This window comes from Salvelinus alpinus, chromosome 3 (genome assembly GCF_045679555.1).
Source record: "Salvelinus alpinus chromosome 3, SLU_Salpinus.1, whole genome shotgun sequence".
NCBI lineage: Eukaryota > Metazoa > Chordata > Actinopteri > Salmoniformes > Salmonidae > Salvelinus > Salvelinus alpinus.
Genome location: NC_092088.1, coordinates 94,034,634 through 94,053,310, shown reverse-complemented (window position 1 = coordinate 94,053,310; position 18,677 = coordinate 94,034,634). Strand labels below are relative to the sequence as shown.

Below are 18,677 nucleotides of genomic sequence, written 5' to 3'. Positions count from 1 at the left end.
GAGTATTACTAAACTGAGAGAATATTACTAAACTGAGAGAGTATTACTAAACTGAGGGAGTATTACTAAACCGAGAGAGTATTACTAAACTGAGAGAGTATTACTAAACTGAGAGAGTATTACTAAACTGAGAGAGCTGAGAGAATATTACTAAACTGAGAGAATATTACTAAACTGAGAGAGTATTACTAAACTGAGAGAGTATTACTAAACCGAGAGAGTATTACTAAACTGAGAGAGTATTACTAAACTGAGAGAATATTACTAAACTGTGAGAGTATTACTAAACTGAGAGAGTATTACTAACCCGAGAGAGTATTACTAAACTGAGAGAGTATTACTAAACTGAGAGAGTGTTACTAGGCTGAGATAGTATTACTCAACTGAGATAGTATTACTAAACTGAGAGAGTGTTACTAGACTGAGAGAAAATTACTAAACTGAGAGAGTATTACTAAACTGAGAGAGTATTACTAAACTGAGAGAGTGTTACTAGACTGAGAGAGTATTACTAAACTGAGAGAATATTACTAAACTGAGAGAGTATAACTAAACTGAGAGAGCTGAGAGAATATTACTAAACTGAGAGAATATTACTAAACTGAGAGAGTATTACTAAACTGAGAGAGTGGTACTACATTTAACATTTTTACATTTAAGTCATTTAGCAGACGCTCTTATCCAGAGCGACTACAAATTGGAAAGTTCGACATATTCGTCCTGGTCCCCCCGTGGGAATTGAACCCACAACCCTGGCGTTGCAAGCGCCATGCTCTACCAACTGAGCCACACGGGACCACAAAACTGAGAGAGTATATTACTAAACGGAGAGAATATTACTAAATGGAGAGAGTATTACTAAACTGAGAGAATATTACTAAACTGAGAGAGTATTACTAAACTGAGAGAGTGTTACTAAACTGAGAGAAAATTACTCAACGGAGAGATTATTACTCAACTGAGAGAGTATTACTAAACTGAGAGAGTATTACTAAACTGAGAGAGTGTTGCTAGACTGAGATAGTATTACTAAACTGAGAGGATATAACTAAACTGAGACAGTTTTACTAAACTGTGAGAGTGTTACTAAACCGAGAGAGTATTACTAACCTGAGAGAGTATTACTAAACTGAGAGAATATTACTAAACTGTGAGAGTATTACTAAACTGAGAGAGTATTACTAACCCGAGAGAGTATTACTAAACTGAGAGAGTATTACTAAACTGAGAGAGTGTTACTAGACTGAGATAGTATTACTCAACTGAGAGAGTATTACTAAACTGAGAGAGTGTTACTAGACTGAGAGAAATGAGAGAATATTACTAAACTGAGAGATTATTACTAACCTGAGAGAGTATTACTAAACTGAGAGAATATTACTAAACTGTGAGAGTATTACTAAACTGAGAGAGTATTACTAACCCGAGAGAGTATTACTAAACTGAGAGAGTATTACTAAACTGAGAGAGTGTTACTATACTGAGATAGTATTACTCAACTGAGAGAGTATTACTAAACTGAGAGAGTGTTACTACACTGAGAGAGTATTACTAAACTGAGAGAATATTACTAAACTGAGAGTGTATAACTAAACTGAGAGAGCTGAGAGAATATTACTAAACTGTAAGAATATTACTAAACTGAGAGAGTATTACTAAACTGAGAGAGTATATTACTAAACGGAGAGAATATTACTAAACGGAGAGAGTATTACTAAACTGAGAGAATATTACTAAACTGAGAGAGTATTACTAAACTGAGAGAGTGTTACTAAACTGAGAGAAAATTACTCAACGGAGAGATTATTACTCAACTGAGAGAGTATTACTAAACTGAGAGAGTGTTGCTAGACTGAGATAGTATTACTAAACTGAGAGGATATAACTAAACTGAGACAGTTTTACTAAACTGAGAGAGTGTTACTAGACTGAGAGAATATTACTAGACTGAGAGAGTATTACTAAATTGAGAGAGTGTTACTAAACTGAGAGAGTATTACTAAACTGAGAGAGCTGAGAGAGTATTACAAGACTGAGAGTATTACTAAACAGAGAGAATGTTACTAAACTGTGAGAGTATTATTACACTGAGAGAGTATTACTAACCCGAGAGAGTATTACTAAACTGTGAGAGTATTACTAAACTGAGAGAGTATTACTAACCCGAGAGAGTATTACCAAACTGAGAGAGTATTACTAAACTGAGAGAGTATTACTCAACTGAGAGAGTATTACAAAACTGATAGAATATTACTCAACGGAGAGAGTGTTACTAGACTGAGAGAGTATTACTAAACTGAGAGAGTGTTACTAAACTGAGAGAGTATTACTAAACTGAGAGAGCTGAGAGAGTATTACCAAACTGAGAGAATATTACTAAACTGAGAGAATATTACTAAACTGAGAGAATATTACTAAACTGAGAGAGCTGAGAGAATATTACTAAACTGAGAGAGTATTACTAAACTGAGAGAATATTACTAAACTGAGAGAGTATTACTAACCTGAGAGAGTATTACTAAACTGAGAGAATATTACTAAACTGAGAGAGTATTACTAAACTGAGAGAGCTGAGAGAATATTACTAAACTGAGCGAATATTACTAAACTGAGAGAGTATTACTAAACTGAGGGAGTATTACTAAACCGAGAGAGTATTACTAAACTGAGAGAATATTACTAAACTGAGAGAGTATTACTAAACTGAGAGAGCTGAGAGAATATTACTAAACTGAGAGAGTATTACTAAACTGAGAGAGTATTACTAAACTGGGGGAGTGTTACTAAACCGAGAGAGTATTACTAACCTGAGAGAGTATTACTAAACTGAGAGAATATTACTAAACTGTGAGAGTATTACTAAACTGAGAGAGTATTACTAACCCGAGAGAGTATTACTAAACTGAGAGAGTATTACTAAACTGAGAGAGTGTTACTAGACTGAGATAGTATTACTCAACTGAGAGAGTATTACTAAACTGAGAGAGTGTTACTAGACTGAGAGAAATGAGAGAATATTACTAAACTGAGAGATTATTACTAACCTGAGAGAGTATTACTAAACTGAGAGAATATTACTAAACTGTGAGAGTATTACTAAACTGAGAGAGTATTACTAACCCGAGAGAGTATTACTAAACTGAGAGAGTATTACTAAACTGAGAGAGTGTTACTATACTGAGATAGTATTACTCAACTGAGAGAGTATTACTAAACTGAGAGAGTGTTACTACACTGAGAGAGTATTACTAAACTGAGAGAATATTACTAAACTGAGAGTGTATAACTAAACTGAGAGAGCTGAGAGAATATTACTAAACTGTAAGAATATTACTAAACTGAGAGAGTATTACTAAACTGAGAGAGTGTTACTAAACTGAGAGAGTGTTACTAGACTGAGAGAGTATTACTAAATTGAGAGAGTGTTACTAAACTGAGAGAGTATTACTAAACTGAGAGAGCTGAGAGAGTATTACAAGACTGAGAGAGTATTACTAAACTGAGAGAGTTTTACTAAACTGAGAAAGTACTACTAACCCGAGAGAGTATTACTAAACTGAGAGAGTATTACTAAACAGAGAGAATATTACTAAACTGAGAGAGTGTTACTAAACTGAGAGAAAATTACTCAACGGAGAGATTATTACTCAACTGAGAGAGTATTACTAAACTGAGAGAGTATTACTAAACTGAGAGAGTGTTGCTAGACTGAGATAGTATTACTAAACTGAGAGGACATAACTAAACTGAGACAGTTTTACTAAACTGAGAGAGTGTTACTAGACTGAGAGAGTATTACTAAACTGAGAGAATATTACTAACCTGAGAGAGTATTACTAAACAGAGAGAATATTACTAAACTGTGAGAGTATTATTAAACTGAGAGAGTATTACTAACCCGAGAGAGTATTACTAAACTGTGAGAGTATTACTAAACTGAGAGAGTATTACTAACCCGAGAGAGTATTACTAAAATGAGAGAGTATTACTAAACTGAGAGAGTATTACTAAACTGAGAGAGTATTACTAAACTGAGAGAGTATTACTCAACTGAGAGAGTATTACAAAACTGATAGAATATTACTCAACGGAGAGAGTGTTACTAGACTGAGAGAGTATTACTAAACTGAGAGAGTATTACTAAACTGAGAGAGCTGAGAGAGTATTACCAAACTGAGAGAATATTACTAAACTGAGAGAATATTACTAAACTGAGAGAATATTACTAAACTGAGAGAGCTGAGAGAATATTACTAAACTGAGAGAGTATTACTAAACTGAGAGAATATTACTAAACTGAGAGAGTATTACTAAACTGAGAGAGTATTACTAAACTGAGAGAATATCACTAAACTGAGAAAGTATTACTAAACTGAGAGAGCTGAGAGAATATTACTAAACTGAGCAAATATTACTAAACTGAGAGAGTATTACTAAACTGAGGGAGTATTACTAAACCGAGAGAGTATCTCCTGACTGTAATGAACGCTGCATTGTATATTGTTATCTACTGACAGTAATGAACGCTGCATTGTATATTGTTATCCACTGACAGTAATGAACGCTGCATTGTATATTGTTATCTCCTGACAGTAATGAACGCTGCATTGTATATTGTTATCTACTGACAGTAATGAGCGCTGCATTGTATATTGTTATCTCCTGACAGTAATGAACGCTGCATTGTATATTGTTATCCCCTGACAGTAATGAACGCTGCATTGTATATTGTTATCTCCTGACAGTAATGAATGCTATATTGTATATTGTTATCCCCTGACAGTAATCAAAGCTGCATTGTATATTGTTATCCCCTGACAGTAATGAATGCTGCATTGTATATTGTTATCTCCTGTCAGTAATGAACGCTGCATTGTATATTGTTATCCCCTGACTGTAATGAACAATGCGTTGTATATTGTTATCTCCTGACAGTAATGAACGCTGCATTGTATATTGTTATCTCCTGACAGTAATGAACGCTGCATTGTATATTGTTATCTCCTGACAGTAATGAACGCTGCATTGTATATTGTTATCCCCTGACAGTAATGAACGCTGCATTGTATACTGTTATCTCCTGATAGTAATGAATGCTGCATTGTATATTGTTATCTCCTGACAGTAATGAACGCTGCATTGTATATTGTTATCTACTGACAGTAATGAACGCTGCATTGTATATTGTTATCTCCTGTCAGTAATGAACGCTGCATTGTATATTGATATCCCCTGACAGTAATGAACGCTGCATTGTATATTGTTATCTCCTGACTGTAATGAACGCTGCATTGTATATTGTTATCTACTGACAGTAATGAAAGCTGCATTGTATATTGTTATCCACTGACAGTAATGAACGCTGCATTGTATATTGTTATCTCCTGACAGTAATGAACGCTGCATTGTATATTGTTATCTACTGACAGTAATGAACGCTGCATTGTATATTGTTATCCCCTGACAGTAATGAACGCTGCATTGTATATTGTTATCTCATGTCAGTAATGAACGCTGCATTGTATATTGTTATCTACTGACAGTAATGAACGCTGCATTGTATATTGTTATCCACTGACAGTAATGAACGCTGCATTGTATATTGTTATCTCCTGACAGTAATGAACGCTGCATTGTATATTGTTATCTACTGACAGTAATGAGCGCTGCATTGTATATTGTTATCTCCTGACAGTAATGAACGCTGCATTGTATATTGTTATCCCCTGACAGTAATGAACGCTGCATTGTATATTGTTATCTCCTGACAGTAATGAATGCTATATTGTATATTGTTATCCCCTGACAGTAATCAAAGCTGCATTGTATATTGTTATCCCCTGACAGTAATGAATGCTGCATTGTATATTGTTATCTCCTGTCAGTAATGAACGCTGCATTGTATATTGTTATCCCCTGACTGTAATGAACAATGCGTTGTATATTGTTATCTCCTGACAGTAATGAACGCTGCATTGTATATTGTTATCTCCTGACAGTAATGAACGCTGCATTGTATATTGTTATCTCCTGACAGTAATGAACGCTGCATTGTATATTGTTATCCCCTGACAGTAATGAACGCTGCATTGTATACTGTTATCTCCTGATAGTAATGAATGCTGCATTGTATATTGTTATCTCCTGACAGTAATGAACGCTGCATTGTATATTGTTATCTACTGACAGTAATGAACGCTGCATTGTATATTGTTATCTCCTGTCAGTAATGAACGCTGCATTGTATATTGATATCCCCTGACAGTAATGAACGCTGCATTGTATATTGTTATCTCCTGACTGTAATGAACGCTGCATTGTATATTGTTATCTACTGACAGTAATGAAAGCTGCATTGTATATTGTTATCCACTGACAGTAATGAACGCTGCATTGTATATTGTTATCTCATGTCAGTAATGAACGCTGCATTGTATATTGATATCCCCTGACAGTAATGAACACTGCATTGTATATTGTTATCTCCTGACTGTAATGAACGCTGCATTGTATATTGTTATCTCCTGAATGTAATGAACGCTGCATTGTATATTGTTATCCCCTGACAGTAATGAACGCTGCATTGTATATTGTTATCTCCTGTCAGTAATGAACGCTGCATTGTATATTGATATCCCCTGACAGTAATGAACGCTGCATTGTATATTGTTATCTCCTGACTGTAATGAACGCTGCATTGTATATTGTTATCTCCTGACTGTAATGAACGCTGCATTGTATATTGTTATCTCCTGACAGTAATGAACGCTGCATTGTATATTGTTATCCCCTGACAGTAATGAACGCTGCATTGTATATTGTTATCCCCTGACAGTAGTGAACGCTGCATTGTATATTGTTATCTCCTGACAGTAATGAACGCTGCATTGTACATGGTTATCCCCTGACAGTAATGAATGCTGCATTGTATATTGTTATCCCCTGACAGTAATGAACGCTGCATTGTATATTGTTATCCCCTGACAGTAGTGAACGCTGCGTTGTATATTGTTATCTCCTGACAGTAATGAACGCTGCATTGTATATTGTTATCAACTGACAGTAATGAACGCTGCATTGTATATTGTTATCCCCTGACAGTAATGAACGCTGCATTGTATATTGTTATCTCCTGACAGTAATGAACGCTGCATTGTATATTGTTATCTCCTGACAGTAATGAATGCTGCATTGTATATTGTTATCTCCTGACAGTAATGAACGCTGCATTGTATATTGTTATCTCCTGACAGTAATGAATGCTGCATTGTATATTGTTATCTCCTGACAGTAATGAACACTGCATTGTATATTGTTATCTCCTGACAGTAATGAACGCTGCATTGTATATTGTTATCCCCTGACGCTGCATTGTATATTGTTATCTCCTGACAGTAATGAATGCTGCATTGTATATTGTTATCTCCTGACAGTAATGAACGCTGCATTGTATATTGTTATCTCCTGACAGTAATGAATGCTGCATTGTATATTGTTATCTCCTGACAGTAATGAATGTTGCATTGTATATTGTTATCTCCTGACAGTAATGAACGCTGCATTGTATATTGTTATCTCCTGACAGTAATGAATGCTGCATTGTATTTTGTTATCTCCTGACAGTAATGAATGCTGCATTGTATATTGTTATCTCCTGACTGTAATGAACGCTGCATTGTATATTGTTATCCCCTGACAGTAATGAATGCTGCATTGTATATTGTTATCTCCTGACAGTAATGAACGCTGCATTGTATATTGTTATCTCCTGACAGTAATGAACGCTGCATTGTATATTGTTATCTCCTGACAGTAATGAATGCTGCATTGTATATTGTTATCTCCTGACAGTAATGAATGCTGCATTGTATATTGTTATCTCCTGACAGTAATGAACGCTGCATTGTATATTGTTATCTCCTGACAGTAATGAACGCTGCATTGTATATTGTTATCTCCTGACAGTAATGAATGTTGCATTGTATATTGTTATCTCCTGACAGTAATGAACGCTGCATTGTATATTGTTATCTCCTGACAGTAATGAACGCTGCATTGTATATTGTTATCTCCTGACAGTAATGAAAGCTGCATTGTATATTGTTATCTCCTGACAGTAATGAACGCTGCATTGTATATTGTTATCTCCTGACTGTAATGAACGCTGCATTGTATATTGTTATCCCCTGACAGTAATGAATGCTGCATTGTATATTGTTATCTCCTGACAGTAATGAACGCTGCATTGTATATTGTTATCTCCTGACAGTAATGAACGCTGCATTGTATATTGTTATCTCCTGACAGTAATGAATGCTGCATTGTATATTGTTATCTCCTGACAGTAATAAATGCTGCATTGTATATTGTTATCCCCTGACAGTAATGAACGCTGCATTGTATATTGTTATCTCCTGACAGTAATGAACGCTGCATTGTATATTGTTATCCCCTGACAGTAATGAACGCTGCATTGTATATTGTTATCTCCTGACAGTAATGAACGCTGCATTGTATATTGTTATCTCCTGACAGTAATGAACGCTGCATTGTATATTGTTATCTCCTGACAGTAATGAACGCTGCATTGTATATTGTTATCTCCTGACAGTAATGAATGCTGCATTGTATATTGTTATCTCCTGGCAGTAATGAACGCTGCATTGTATATTGTTATCTCCTGACTGTAATGAACGCTGCATTGTATATTGTTATCTCCTGACTGTAATGAACGCTGCATTGTATATTGTTATCTCCTGACTGTAATGAACGCTGCATTGTTCTTGGTTATCCCCTGACAGTAGTGAACGCTTCATTGTACATGGTTATCCCCTGACAGTAGTGAACGCTGCATTGTAAATGGTTATCCCCTGACAGTAGTGAACGCTGCATTGTACATGGTTATCCCCTGACAGTAGTGAACGCTGCATTGCACATGGTTATCCCCTGACAGTAGTGAACGCTGCATTGTACATGGTTATCCCCTGACAGTAGTGAACGCTGCATTGTACATGGTTATCCCCTGACAGTAGTGAACGCTGCATTGTACATGGTTATCCCCTGACAGTAGTGAACGCTGCATTGTACATGGTTATCCCCTGACAGTAGTGAACGCTGCATTGTACATGGTTATCCCCTGACAGTAGTGAACGCTGCATTGTACATGGTTATCCCCTGACAGTAGTGAACGCTGCATTGTACATGGTTATCTCCTGACAGTAATGAACGCTGCATTGTACATGGTTATCTCCTGACTGTAATCCACCATTGCTCTGCAGTAAATCCCACTCTGGATGTCCAATGAAGATAAGCAGGACATAGGCCCTGTCCTGAAGCCCTGGTCTGTCATGTTACAACTCTGAGAGGTCCTGGTCTGTCATATTACAGCTCTGAGAGGTCCTGGTCTGTCATGTTACAACTCTGAGAGGTCCTGGTCTGTCATATTACAGCTCTGAGAGGTCCTGGTCTGTCATGTTACAGCTCTGAGAGGCCCTGGTCTGTCATGTTACAACTCTGAGAGGGGTCCTGGTCTGTCATGTTACAACTCTGAGAGGTCCTGGTCTGTCATGTTACAGCTCTGAGAGGTCCTGGTTGTCATGGTACAGCTCTGAGAGGTCCTGGTCTGTCATGTTACAACTCTGAGAGGCCCTGGTCTGTCATGTTACAGCTCTGAGAGGTCCTGGTCTGTCATGTTACAACTCTGAGAGGTCCTGGTCTGTCATGGTACAGCTCTGAAAAGCCCTGGTCTGTCTTGTTACAGCTCTGAGAGGTCCTGGTCTGTCATGTTACAGCTCTGAGAGGTCCTGGTCTGCCATGTTACAACTCTGAGAGGGGCCCTGGTCTGTCATGTTACAGCTCTGAGAGGCCCTGGTCTGTCATGTTACAACTCTGAGAGGTCCTGGTCTGTCATGTTACAGCTCTGAGAAGCCCTGGTCTGTCATGTTACAGCTCTGAGAGGTCCTGGTCTGTCATGGTACAGCTCTGAGAGGTCCTGGTCTGTCATGGTACAGCTCTGAGAGGTCCTGGTTGTCATGGTACAGCTCTGAGAGGTCCTGGTCTGTCATGTTACAGCTCTGAGAGGGGTCCTGGTCTGTCATGTTACAACTCTGAGAGGTCCTGGTCTGTCATGTTACAGCTCTGAGAGGTCCTGGTCTGTCATGTTACAGCTCTGAGAGGTCCTGGTCTGTCATGTTACAGCTCTGAGAAGTCCTGGTCTGTCATGTTACAACTCTGAGAGGCTCTGGTCTGTCATGTTACAACTCTGAGAGGTCCTGGTCTGTCATGTTACAACTCTGAGAGGTCCTGGTCTGTCATGTTACAACTCTGAGAGGTCCTGGTCTGTCATGTTACAACTCTGAGAGGTCCTGGTCTGTCATGTTACAGCTCTGAGAGGTCCTGGTTGTCATGGTACAGCTCTGAGAGGCCCTGGTCTGTCATGTTACAGCTCTGAGAGGTCCTGGTCTGTCATGTTACAGCTCTGAGAGGTCCTGGTCTGTCATGTTACAACTCTGAGAGGTCCTGGTCTGTCATGTTACAGCTCTGAGAGGCCCTGGTCTGTCATGTTACAACTCTGAGAGGTCCTGGTCTGTCATGTTACAACTCTGAGAGGTCCTGGTCTGTCATGTTACAGCTCTGAGAGGCCCTGGTCTGTCATGTTACAACTCTGAGAGGTCCTGGTCTGTCATGTTACAGCTCTGAGAGGCCCTGGTCTGTCATGTTACAACTCTGAGAGTTCCTGGTCTGTCATGGTACAACTCTGAGAGGTCCTGGTCTGTCATGTTACAACTCTGAGAGGTCCTGGTCTGTCATGTTACAGCTCTGAGAGGTCCTGGTCTGTCATGTTACAGCTCTGAGAGGTCCTGGTCTGTCGTGTTACAACTCTGAGAGGTCCTGGTCTGTCATGGTACAGCTCTGAGAGGTCCTGGTCTGTCGTGTTACAACTCTGAGAGGTCCTGGTCTGTCATGGTACAGCTCTGAGAGGTCCTGGTCTGTCATGTTACAGCTCTGAGAGGTCCTGGTCTGTCGTGTTACAACTCTGAGAGGTCCTGGTCTGTCATGGTACAGCTCTGAGAGGTCCTGGTCTGTCGTGTTACAACTCTGAGAGGTCCTGGTCTGTCATGGTACAGCTCTGCGAGGTCCTGGTCTGTCGTGTTACAGCTCTGAGAGGTCCTGGTCTGTCATGTTACAGCTCTGAGAGGTCCTGGTCTGTCATGTTACAGCTCTGAGAGGTCCTGGTCTGTCATGGTACAGCTCTGAGAGGCCCTGGTCTGTCGTGTTACAACTCTGAGAGGTCCTGGTCTGTCATGGTACAGCTCTGAGAGGTCCTGGTCTGTCGTGTTACAGCTCTGAGAGGTCCTGGTCTGTCATGTTACAGCTCTGAGAGGTCCTGGTCTGTCGTGTTACAACTCTGAGAGGTCCTGGTCTGTCATGGTACAGCTCTGAGAGGTCCTGGTCTGTCGTGTTACAACTCTGAGAGGTCCTGGTCTGTCATGGTACAGCTCTGAGAGGTCCTGGTCTGTCGTGTTACAACTCTGAGAGGTCCTGGTCTGTCATGGTACAGCTCTGAGAGGTCCTGGTCTGTCGTGTTACAGCTCTGAGAGGTCCTGGTCTGTCATGTTACAGCTCTGAGAGGTCCTGGTCTGTCGTGTTACAGCTCTGAGAGGTCCTGGTCTGTCATGTTACAGCTCTGAGAGGTCCTGGTCTGTCATGTTACAGCTCTGAGAGGTCCTGGTCTGTCATGTTACAACTCTGAGAGGTCCTGGTCTGTCATGTTACAGCTCTGAGAGGTCCTGGTCTGTCATGTTACAGCTCTGAGAGGTCCTGGTCTGTCATGGTACAGCTCTGAGAGGCCCTGGTCTGTCATGGTACAGCTCTGAGAGGGGTCCTGGTCTGTCATGTTACAACTCTGAGAGGGGCCCTGGTCTGTCATTTTACAGTCCTGAGAGGTCCTGGTCTGTCATGTTACAACTCTGAGAGGTCCTGGTCTGTCATGTTACAGCTCTGAGAGGCCCTGGTCTGTCATGTTACAACTCTGAGAGGTCCTGGTCTGTCATGTTACAGCTCTGAGAAGTCCTGGTCTGTCATGTTACAACTCTGAGAGGCCCTGGTCTGTCATGTTACAGCTCTGAGAGGTCCTGGTCTGTCATGTTACAGCTCTGAGAGGTCCTGGTCTGTCATGTTACAACTCTGAGAGAGGCCCTGGTCTGTCATGTTACAACTCTGAGAGGTCCTGGTCTGTCATGTTACAACTCTGAGAGGTCCTGGTCTGTCATGTTACAACTCTGAGAGGTCCTGGTCTGTCATGTTACAACTCTGAGAGGCCCTGGTCTGTCATGTTACAGCTCTGAGAGGTCCTGGTCTGTCATGTTACAACTCTGAGAGGTCCTGGTCTGTCATGTTACAGCTCTGAGAGGCCCTGGTCTGTCATGTTACAACTCTGAGAGGTCCTGGTCTGTCATGGTACAACTCTGAGAGGTCCTGGTCTGTCATGTTACAACTCTGAGAGGTCCTGGTCTGTCATGTTACAACTCTGAGAGGTCCTGGTCTGTCATGTTACAGCTCTGAGAGGCCCAGACCGATCAGATATAATTATTGCTGACATCAACAAGATGTCAGATTATCGTCTATGTCTGACTCCTGTAAGTCTAAATAAACCAATAAACCACACACACAATGACTCGATACACACCACACACACACAGATTCACACACAACCCCCCCCCCCCCCACCCCCCACACACACAGTGACTCGATACACACACACTTGTGATTGCCCAACCTGACTTAATCTCCCTCAGATCTCCAAACAAAAACCCCTTGATAAGCCCCTAATACGATCTACACACACACACATACGATTTTTCCACACAGACACACAATCTACACACACACATCTTCACAGACCTTTAATCTGGAGACATAAAGGCGAAGAGGCAACAAGGGTCTGAAGTTTATCAGATTAGATGTTCAGCTGAGCTGTCAAAGACCAGACAGATCTCTCTTTAATAATTCTGTGCACACACACTCACACAGGCCACACACACACACTCACACAGGCCACACACACACACTCACACAGGCCACACACACAACACACAACACAGACACACACACTCACCACACACACATCACAGACACGAGAGCCCTCTAAACAAGCCAAGCAGCCCTTTGTCATGGTAACGCTTCAGGAGAACATGGGGTTCATAGGGTTCAGATCGACGTCTGGATTACATCACGCCTCCGTGATCAAGTCCTCAAACACTAGATAAAACACACAACACACACGCTGGATTACATCACGCCTCCGTGATCAAGTCCTCAAACACTAGATAAAACACACAACACACACGCTGGATAAAACACACAACACACACACCACAACACAACACACACGCTGGATAAAACACACAACACACACGCTGGATAAAACACACAACACACACAACACAACACACACACTGGATAAAACACACAACACAACACACACGCTGGATAAAACACACAACACACACGCTGGATAAAACACACAACACACACAACACAACACACACGCTGGAAAAAACACACAACACAACACACATGCTGGAAAAAACACACACCACACACACTAGATAAAACACACAACACACACGCTGGATAAAACACACAACACACACGCTGGAAAATACACACAACACACACACTAGATAAAACACACAACACACACACCACAACACAACACACACACTGGATAAATCCCACAACAACCTTTAATGGTGGTGAACCCCACTCTGAACAGGATTGGGGAGTTGGAGTCTTTAATGGTGGTGAACCCCACTCTGAACAGGATTGGGGAGTTGGAGTCTTTAATGGTGGTGAACCCCACTCTGAACAGGATTGGGGAGTTGGAGTCTTTAATGGTGGTGAACCCCACTCTGAACAGGATTGGGGGAGTTTGAGTCTTTAATGGTGGTGAACCCCACTCTGAACAGGATTGGGGGAGTTGGAGTCTTTAATGGTGGTGAACACCACTCTGAACAGGATTGGGGGAGTTGGAGTCTTTGATGGTGTTGAACCCCACTCTGAACAGGATTGGGGGAGTTGGAGTCTTTAATGGTGGTGAACCCTACTCTGAACACGATTGGGGAGTTGGAGTCTTTAATGGTGGTGAACCCCACTCTGAACAGGATTGGGGGAGTTGGAGTCTTTAATGGTGGTGAACCCCACTCTGAACAGGATTGGGGGAGTTGGAGTCTTTAATGGTGGTGAACCCCACTCTGAACAGGATTGGGGGAGTTGGAGTCTTTAATGGTGGTGAACCCCACTCTGAACAGGATTGGGGAGTTGGAGTCTTTAATGGTGGTGAACCCCACTCTGAACAGGATTGGGGAGTTGGAGTCTTTAATGGTGGTGAACCCCACTCTGAACAGGATTGGGGAGTTGGAGTCTTTAATGGTGGTGAACCCCACTCTGAACAGGATTGGGGAGTTGGAGTCTTTAATGGTGGTGAACCCCACTCTGAACACGATTGGGGGAGTTGGAGTCTTTAATGGTGGTGAACCCCACTCTGAACACGATTGGGGAGTTGGAGAGCTCGTGCTATTATAGTTTGGACTTTTGCTACAAACAGGATGTGAAGTAGGCCTTTACACTAACTAACAGGATGTGAAGTTGGTCTTTTACACTAACTAACAGGGTGTGAAGTAGGTCTTTTACACTAACTAACAGGATGTGAAGTTGGTCTTTTACACTAACTAACAGGGTTTGAAGTTGGTCTTTTACACTAACTAACAGGATGTGAAGTAGGCCTTTTACACCAGCAAACAGGGTGTGAAGTAGGCCTATACACTAACTAACAGGATATGAAGTAGGTCTTTTACACTAACAAACAGGATGTGAAGTAGGCCTTTACACTAACTAACAGGATGTGAAGTATACCTTTACACTAACAAACAGAATGTGAAGTAGGTCTTTTACACCAGCAAACAGGGTGTGAAGTAGGTTCTGCCTTTCTTAGAAATCAGATTTGCAGCATTTAGCATTGGATGTGGATGTGGGGGGTGTGGGTGTGTTTAAAGTCTAGAATAGACATCAAGGACCACTTCGGAAACCACTGTTTAAATGAATACTGACGTTTTGTCTTCTGGGAATACAGTGCATATGTTGTTGTGTATGTTTTGTTCCCTAAATAAAGTTATTTCAATTCAAATGCAGCATGTCGTTATGCGTAGAATAACTGCAGCTCACTTCACTAATGGACAGATGTCACCTGACCTGGTGGAACAGATGTCACCTAGCCTGGTGGAATAGATGTCACCTAGCCTGGTGGAACAGATGTCACCTAGCCTGGTGGAACAGATGTCACCTAGCCTGGTGGAACAGATGTCACCTAGCCTGGTGGAACAGATGTCACCTAGCCTGGTGGAACAGATGTCACCTAGCCTAGTGAAACAGATGTCACCTAGCCTAGTGGAACAGATGTCACCTAGCCTAGTGGAACAGATGTCACCTAGCCTAGTGGAACAGATGTCACCTAGCCTAGTGGAACAGATGTCACCTAGCCTGGTGGAACAGATGTCACCTAGCCTAGTGGAACAGATGTCACCTAGCCTGGTGGAACAGATGTCACCTAGCCTGGTGGAACAGATGTCACCTAGCCTGGTGGAACAGATGTCACCTAGCCTGGTGGAACAGATGTCACCTAGCCAGGTGGAACAGATGTCACCTAGCCAGGTGGAACAGATGTCACCTAGCCAGGTGGAACAGATGTCACCTAGCCAGGTGGAACAGATGTCACCTAGCCTGGTGGAACAGATGTGACCTAGCCTGGTGGAACAGATGTCACCTAGCCTGGTGGAACAGATGTCACCTAGCCTGATGGAACAGATGTCACCTAGCCTAGTGGAACAGATGTCACCTAGCCTGGTGGAACAGATGTCACCTAGCCTAGTGGAACAGGTGTCACCTAGCCTGGTGGAACAGATGTCACCTAGCCTGGTAGCCAATTTTCACTCCCCTCAATGTACTCTGAACATTTCATGACTCTAGGACCAAGAAAATGTATTGAAAATAGCTTCTGAAGTTTAATAATTGTATGTTCGCTAATGAGAAAATATGGAAATGTTTTCTATTTCCTGAAATGTGGAGATGAGGATTGAGCTCGGCAGTAGTTCCCGAGTTTAATTTACCTCTTGACTCTCTTCTAAGACATTAGAACAGCAGAGAATTGAAGTCTGGACACATAGCTAACCCACTATACCACTAACCCACTATCCCACTATCCCAGTGTCGATCCCACATAGCTAACCCACTATCCTGCTATCCCAGCGTTGGTCCCACATAGCTAACCCACTATCCTGCTATCCCAGAGTCGGTCCCACATAGCTAACCCACTATCCTGCTATCCCAGCATCGGTCCCACATAGCTAACCCACTATCCTGCTATCCCAGCGTTGGTCCCACATAGCTAACCCACTATCCTGCTATCCCAGCATCGGTCCCACATAGCTAACCCACTATCCTGCTATCCCAGCATCGGTCCCACATAGCTAACCCACTATCCTGCTATCCCAGCGTTGGTCCCACATAGCTAACCCACTATCCTGCTATCCCAGCATCGGTCCCACATAGCTAACCCACTATCCTGCTATCCCAGCATCGGTCCCACATAGCTAACCCACTATCCTGCTATCCCAGCGTTGGTCCCACATAGCTAACCCACTATCCTGCTATCCCAGCATCGGTCCCACATAGCTAACCCACTATCCCACTAACCCACTATCCTGCTATCCCAGCGTCGGTCCCACATAGCTAACCCACTATCCTGCTATCCCAGCATCGGTCCCACATAGCTATCCCACTATCCTGCTATCCCAGCATCAGTCCCACATAGCTAACCCACTATCCTGCTATCCCAGCGTCGGTCCCACATAGCTAACCCACTATCCTGCTATCCCAGCATCAGTCCCACATAGCTAACCCACTATCCTGCTATCCCAGCATCAGTCCCACATAGCTAACCCACTATCCTGCTATCCCAGCGTCGGTCCCACATAGCTAACCCACTATCCTGCTATCCCAGCGTCAGTCCCACATAGCTAACCCACTATCCTGCTATCCCAGCGTCGGTCCCTCATAGCTAAACCACTATCCTGCTATCCCAGCGTCGGTCCCTCATAGCTAACCCACTATCCCACTAACCCACTATCCCGCTATCCCAGCGTCGGTCCCTCATAGCTAAACCACTATCCTGCTATCCCAGCGTCGGTCCCACATAGCTAACCCACTATCCTGCTATCCCAGCATCGGTCCCACATAGCTAACCTACTATCCTGCTATCCCAGCATCCCACTAACCCACTATCCTGCTATCCCAGCATCGGTCCCACATAGCTAACCCACTATCCTGTTATCCCAGCGTCGGTCCCACATAGCTAACCCACTATCCTGCTATCCCAGCATCGGTCCCACATAGCTAACCCACTATCCTGCTATCCCAGCGTCGGTCCCACATAGCTAACCCACTATCCCGCTATCCCAGCATCGGTCCCACATAGCTAACCCACTATCCCACTATCCTGCTATCCCAGCGTCGGTCCCACATAGCTAACCCACTATCCTGCTATCCCAGCGTCGGTCCCACATAGCTAACCCACTATCCTGCTATCCCAGCGTCGGTCCCACATAGCTAACCCACTATCCTGCTATCCCAGCGTCGGTCCCACATAGCTAACCCACTATCCTGCTATCCCAGCGTCGGTCCCACATAGCTAACCCACTATCCTGCTATCCCAGCGTCGGTCCCACATAGCTAACCCACTATCCTGCTATCCCAGCGTCGGTCCCACATAGCTAACCCACTATCCTGCTATCCCAGCGTCGGTCCCACATAGCTAACCCACTATCCTGCTATCCCAGCGTTGGTCCCACATAGCTAACCCACTATCCTGCTATCCCAGCATCGGTCCCACATAGCTAACCCACTATCCTGCTATCCCAGCGTCAGTCCCACATAGCTAACCCACTATCCTGCTATCCCAGCGTCAGTCCCACATAGCTAACCCACTATCCTGCTATCCCAGCATCGGTCCCACATAGCTAACCCACTATCCTGCTATCCCAGCGTCGGTCCCACATAGCTAACCCACTGTCCTGCTATCCCAGCGTCGGTCCCACATAGCTAACCCACTGTCCTGCTAACCCACTATCCTGCTATCCCAGCGTCGGTCCCACATAGCTAACCCACTATCCTGCTATCCCAGCGTCGGTCCCACATAGCTAACCCACTATCCTGCTATCCCAGCGTTGGTCCCACATAGCTAACCCACTATCCTGCTATCCCAGCATCGGTCCCACATAGTTAACCCACTATCCTGCTATCCCAGCGTCGGTCCCTCATAGCTAAACCACTATCCCACTAACCCACTATCCTGCTATCCCAGCATCAGTCCCATAGAGGGAAAAAGATGAAAAAGAATCAATCTAATGCTCACCAAAACAAAAAACAGTTGCTATGGAGACAGAGGGATACTTGAAGAATCCGTAAGAAATCCGTAAGAAAGGAGCCCAAAGCTAATCTAGCTCCTGGCCAAGGTACTCTAGTCTCCTGCCAGGTTGTGTCTGTGTCCCGAATAGTACCTTAATAGTTATGGGCCCTATTCAAAAGTAGTGCACTATAAAGCGAGCCATTGGATCTGCCAG

At 42.8% G+C, this 18,677-nt stretch overlaps 1 non-coding gene across 1 annotated transcript; it reads right to left on the bottom strand.

The window, feature by feature from the left end:
• Positions 1-721: 721 nt before the first annotated feature.
• Positions 722-798, bottom strand: trnaa-ugc (transfer RNA alanine (anticodon UGC)). The gene has a single exon. It is a non-coding gene; the product is annotated as a tRNA-Ala (tRNA).
• Between the last annotated feature and the right edge of the window lie 17,879 nt (positions 799-18,677).